The following is a 6,576-nucleotide window of genomic DNA, read 5'->3' as shown; positions in this document are numbered from 1 at the left end:
CACGCGCGACTGCAGCGACCGGGGCCGGGGCTGCGGGGAAGTGGAGGGCGCTGAGTACAGGGCGGGGAGAGGGGCAGGGTGGCCTTGCTGGTCCCGCGCTTTCCTGGCGAGGGCTTCAAAGAGGTCGCCCCGGGTTGTCCCCCGCTGTCTCCGCCCCGCTCATCGCTGCCCCAGCTTTCAGATGAAGAGTCAGCTCCTGGAGTCGCGGGACTGGGGGAAAACCCGGGCTGGGACCTTTCGGAGCTAACTTCCAGCCTGGCGCTTGGCAGGGTGCGGGGTCAAGCCCGCACCTTGCATTTAAAACCCAAAAAAAACAAAAGCGCCCCCAAAATAAGTGAAAATGACACGGCTTTCACCCCCTCCCCAGGATTGGCAGTGGCCTGGCTGGGCCTGAGTGCTCATTTCTGGAAGCTTGGCCTTGACCCTAGGTTCTCGGGAAGAAAGCAACTGCTTGGCCAGAGGTTTAGATATAGTTTACAAGAGTTTGTCATATGACGCTGAAGGAGGGGGATGTGGAAAACCCCCACAAGGGGAACTCTGTGGTACAGGGTGGCTGGGTGGGAGGACACAACCAGGCTACATCCAGAGAATGTAGCCTACTTAAATGGGAGGTGGGTTAGGGTAGGGATCGGGGAACTAAAACTGCGATGCTGGCCAAGGGCAGACGTTATGAAGGCCCTGGGGAAAGAAGCCACGTGGTTGTAGTGTTGCGGGTTCTGAGGGATACAGACATCTAGGAGTAATGGCATGCAGGGTACAATGGCAGGGGTAAGCAAGAGTCTAGATAGAAAATGGTCTTAGTTCGTGATCTGTTGGTCAGCCTGTCCCCTCTGAGTCGCTTCCGGCCAATGGTCTGCTGGGGTCTGGATACTGGTGCTCACCTGTGATGTGCTCCTCGTGGCTGTCCCAGGACTGTCTGATGGTGTGGCGCAGCAGTGGGATACTTGACTTTGTTTGCTGGAGTCCCATGGTCCAATGCCCTGACAAGCATCACTTGCACCATCACTTCATATCCCCTTCTCCTCGGGGCATCTTCCAGTGGCTCCTCAGGGCATCTGCCTGGGAGTTCTGCTTTTGGGTTTCAATAAAAGTTTGCTGCTGGTTCTCAAACGGGATGGTGACGTTGACCATTATGATACACTTGTTCTCATCAGCCACAACCATGTCCAGGCACAGCTGGCTCTCAGCCTGAAACGGTGCAGTTGATGGGACACAATCCCAGCTGAGGCTGGAATGGCCTTCACCACCCAGTCTTACACAGTGTTGTGGCGCAGCTGCCATACTCTGGCATGGGGAAGAGTCTCTGGTTTGTAGCCACATCTCTGCCATGTCTTGTCACAGTTCCTGTAGCGAGTCAATTCATTCCACTTACGGTTTATGGTTTGCAATATCTATTATTGCTTGTTTATCTCAGCAATTCTTTCTGAAAACTATGCATGTCTGGAAAATCAGCAAGAAGAAAGAGAAACAGAAGTAATGACAAAACTGACTGCAGAGGAGCCCAACTGCCACTCATGAAGTTTAAAGTGAAAGTAAAAATGAGTACATTATTACTAAAGTTCTAGATGACAATGTATTCCAATGGCATGCTTATTTTATACCTGCTGTTGTATGACATTTTAATAGCAAAATGAGAGTCACCTTACACATAAACAATTAACAAACATACAACTATGGGTCTGTAAACAGGCATAACAGTCAATGTAGGTCAAAACTTGACACTTTTGAACTTCCTGGCAAATTCTATAATTAAAGAAATAAAACCCCAACACTATCTTGCTCATGTAGGAATAAGCTAAAGCTACATTATATGTTTAAAATAATAATAATAATGATGATGATAATGATAATAATAAAACTTTAGGGCTAAGAGCTTGTCAGGAAAATTACCAGCACCAGAATTAAGATGTTAGACTTGGTACTGCAGCTCAGTCTTACTAATGTGTTTATTACCCATGAATACCGTTATATTTGTGTGCAAAGAGAGAAATGCAGCAATGATGGACTGAGAGCCAAGGGGCTGCTGCTTCTGTATTTAGACAATGAAAAATGAGGGATGAGGATATTTATTCAGTCTGCTATGTATATTTCCTGGCTTAGAATCTAATATTATGCTTATGTTAGCTTCCATGTCATATGTATATTTCTAATGGGCAGAATACTTCTAGTTAGAAAAATGACAGCATTTTATTCTGTAATATGAAGTGGGACACATATATAAATCTCAGTGTTAATCCTTAGGCAAAATTCTGTAGTATTTAATCTCTAGAGCTGCTATTATTTTGTCATGCATGATGATTTTGCCAATCTTAATAACAACAGTAGAAAGGCAGAAATCACTATTGCTTTTATTATAAAAGTTTCCTTTATGGGACTCCACAACACTACTCACAGTTATATAAGAACCTTTCCTAATGATGATAATTTCTCTTCAAAGAAGATAATGTGACACAGAATTAACATAAACATCAATGCTGTGTTTTGACAATTGCTGTAAAATCAAAGGGTGCTGTCCCACATGTACCATAATCAATACAACTTGTCTGTGCAGTGACAGAAATCCCAGTACAGTGTATTCCCTTTACTTGCATTAAGACCAAAAATAGACAGTGTATGCTTCTTTTGGTTTGGATAAGTGCAAGCAGAGCATGCACTTATCCAAACTGAAAGGTAAATTATGCTGGTTGAGTACACAGCATCCTTAGTGCTGTGTATTAGTAGGCCTGTGACTAAGAAGACCCCTCAGTGTCAAGCCTTCCAGTAGTCAGTTTTGGGACTGCTATTAGAAGCCTTGAAAATGAGGGGAGACACCAGCTGTAAAACTAACTAGCTCCTATTATTTTCTAGGCTTCTAATAACAGACTATTAACAGGTTTCCATCTAAATTACTTCAAGTGTCATTTTATGGAGTGCAGTTAGCTATAAAGTAGATGTTCATAGTTAATAGGCAGTTACATGGAGTGAAATTAATTTTAAAAAAAGAAGACAACAAAGATGCTACATACTTAAGTAGTTTTTCTTCCACTCGATCAGTACGTAGATGCCCAGGAGCACTCCAGTTAAGCAAATTGCACATGTATCCAGCATACATTTCAGGGGAGTATACCGTACTGGCAAAGCTGCTATGAATGCCAACATTTTGTATTGTCAAATTGCCACACTCCAACTGATTCTTTGGGGTGACATTCCCACTCCCCAAAAGTAGTGACAAAAGTGACTGCAGAGGAGCCCAACTGCCACTCATGAGGTTTAAAGTGAAAGTAAGAATGGGTACATTATTGCTAAAGTTCTAGATGAAAATGTATTCCAAAGGCAAGTTGTTAAAAATATATTGCTTTACAATCTCATGATGTTTTCCAACTCATTGATACAGCTCTATCACTTATTAAGTTTAATTACTCCTTAAGTATTTCTGAAGTGTAAAATATGGGGCAAAATCTGAGCATGCCTGAGTTTGAGTCAAATCCTTCACACAATTTTAAATACAATGTAGCTGACAATAGGTACTATTGTACTAAAATGCCCCTGTTGAATTTACTCTTAAATCAAGCCCCTCTTTCTTCCACTGTTTGTCAGGAGCAGACGACCATTTCCTCTTTAATGTATATGTAGTGGTTTTGCTCTCTTCTTTATCTAATTCTCCGTGTTTCTCATATTAGGCCACACTATTATTTGTAATGCAGAGTATATCATAATATAGAATATATATATATATATGTCTACCCTGTTATATTTGTCCTGTAATAAATTTAATTCCGGCTTCAGGTACAACATACAACTCCCTCAGAATCTGAATGTCTGAATCTGAATTTGGAAGTCTGATGGTACAATTTGAGCTTAATATATTTAGTTTAAGTAAAAAAATAAGGATTTTAACAAAAGAGATTTGGGGGCCAAAAATGTTAAATGGCAAGGGTTTACACTTGTGACAGCTATATTGAATAATTTGGTCAACCTTTTGAGAAAAAATACTTTAAATCCAACATTTAATATAAAACTTGCTAGATAAAATATTACCATATTTTAAAGCAAGGGCTCAAAAGTCTCTTTAAAGAAGGATTATTTTACAAAGTACAAGTATGGCTCCAAACTATAATCTAATCACATAAAATGCCTGCTTGCTTAAAACTCTTAGCAATAGGACTCCTATGATGACTTTTTCTTGAGAGCACCCAATTTCTTTTTCCCTCCCCCCATAAACCTTCTCAGTTGTAATACTTTGGCTGCAAAATAAAATGGAAAAGATTTATATTAGGTATAAAATATACTATTGTGTTTTTGCTTAAACAAAGTTTATACTGGTAACCAATACAGTCTTCATCACTTCTTTGACATCAATGAGAGCCTTAATATCCTTTCATTGATGTAATTTAAAGGGAAAGTTAAATCATTAACCAGAGGGTAAAGTATGTTAAAAATAGTAATGGATAAATCAACTTTGAGGCCCTTTAAAACCTACTTTGTTCATTTTCACTTTTTTCTGGGACCATTTATTCATTTACTGGAATAATATATAGTTACCAGTTCCTTTTTCAGTGAACTACATAAAGTAATAAATTAATAACTCTCATGTCTGTGGAATGGCACAACAGTTTTCCCCAATATCAGAGAAAGAGTATTACAATTCCCCAAAGACTTGTAATACCTTAAAACTATTGTCAGTGAATGTTGCAATACCCTTTTAATAAATTTACATAAAGGTTATATTAAAGCAATAACTGCTAATATTTTAACTGTAATAGATTAAGATGTAGAAGAATACAATAATCTGTAATATGAATAGCAAAGAAAATCTATTTGATTTGATTCAGTTTGAGTTCTACTGCTATTTGTAAATGTTCCATTATCACAGTTATTTATAAAAATAGAGACAGGTATGTTCTCCTAGTACAACTGTTATTCTTGGTATAACAATATTTATCAATACCTTTTTAATTCATATGTATTGTATCCGTTTACAGACTAGATGTCACAACTGAACTGAAGCATGTTGTTATGTATACAAACTATAATAATTTCCACTTGGCACTGACACAGCTATGATTTTTGGTAACAAATATTAACCATGGCCCAGATAGGCTTTTCAAATGTCAACATGCAGATCTTCTCTCCTCCTTATCAGAAAAAGATATGAGCTGCCTATATATTGCTGGTTTCCTTATCCCTCCCTGCATAGCAGAGGGTTTAAAAGGGGCACATTGTCATCCTGATCCTTAGGTCCATTGAAAATCCCAAGAAAAGAAAATGCCAAATCCTCTCTTACACAGAGCCCTCTTCCTCGAGGATCTAAAAGGCAGACCATTTGGGTAAGTTCCAAATGCAGGGCTCCCAGAAACAAGAATCAATACAGAGGTGTGGGGAATGGACCTCCACAGAATAACCTCAGCTTCCTTCAGATATTCCTGAATGTCCCAGGTTTTGAGATGAGGCACATGGTCATTTCTGATTGGGGTACAGTCAGAGGCACATGGGAGTCTGTAACAGGGAACACCAGCCCTGTTACCAGAAAGCAGGCCAGCCCCTTTAAGACCAGAACTTTCCTGGCACAGCCTGCTGGCAAGGTAGGGGTTAAAAGTTGAGCCTTGCTAGCTAGTCAAGTGACTGGAAGGGGGCACCCCAGAACTATAAAAACCCTGGGCTGAGCTGGCTAAAAGCAGGTTTTGGTCATGGGGTGGACTCCTAATGACTCCCAGAGAAGTTGCAGCAGTCCCACAAGAAGGAGCACAGCAGAGAGTGGGAGCAGAAGCACAGAGCCATGGAAAATGTGAGCTGACAGACTGCCTTCCTTAACTTTATTTTGGTTATAGCCTATGGGCTTACTGTTCATGTTTGATTGGTAATCTGGTGGTTTGTGGTTGAGGCTGTAGGGAAGGAGGAAGCCTCATTAACACCTTGGGGCACCATCATAAAAGGCTACAGGATCCAGTGTGCTAGTGGGTGCAGCTGTACAGGGCCAGGGGCCCAGAGCTGGTTGCAGGAAAATAGGACTTTGAAGCCACATCCTAATGGGTGGATCTAGGCTAGTAGCCCAAGCTATAAAAAAGGGACCAAGCCTGAGGAGGCAGAAGGCCTAACAATTCGGTGCCCAGGGGCGCAGTGTGAAGTGGGGGGCTAGAAGGTCTGGTGCCATAGTGAGTACAAAAGGAGGGCCATGGGCTCAGAGAGAGCCTCAAAGTCAAATCCTACCTGGTGGGTTTTGGCTGATAGGCCTAGCTAGAGAAAGACAGGGGTGAGAAGCCTGTGGTGGATGAGAACCCCAACATAGAAGTACAAACAACATCTGTGAGGCATGGGGCACATATCAGGGTACTCAGAGCATGCAAGGACAGCTCTAGTCATCGGGGCGTACAACGGGTAGTCTCTCACTTGTAAGAACAACTAAATAATATTTACATCAAGACGTGTCCAGAGAGTAAAGGCAGGACACAGGACAAAACACAGGTGTGAAGTATTAAAGGACTTTAAGGGTGCCCCTCACAGGCCACTAGAATGCCACTGGGGATGGCAACCAGTTACAGAGGCATACTGCACACCACATCAGAAAGATGGATGGTAAGGCACAAATATCAAGTTGCT

Source organism: Crocodylus porosus, unplaced genomic scaffold (genome assembly GCF_001723895.1).
Source record: "Crocodylus porosus isolate Cpor-Errol unplaced genomic scaffold, CroPor_comp1, whole genome shotgun sequence".
In the NCBI taxonomy this organism is placed as follows: Eukaryota; Metazoa; Chordata; order Crocodylia; family Crocodylidae; genus Crocodylus; species Crocodylus porosus.
This window is presented reverse-complemented; position numbering follows the sequence as displayed.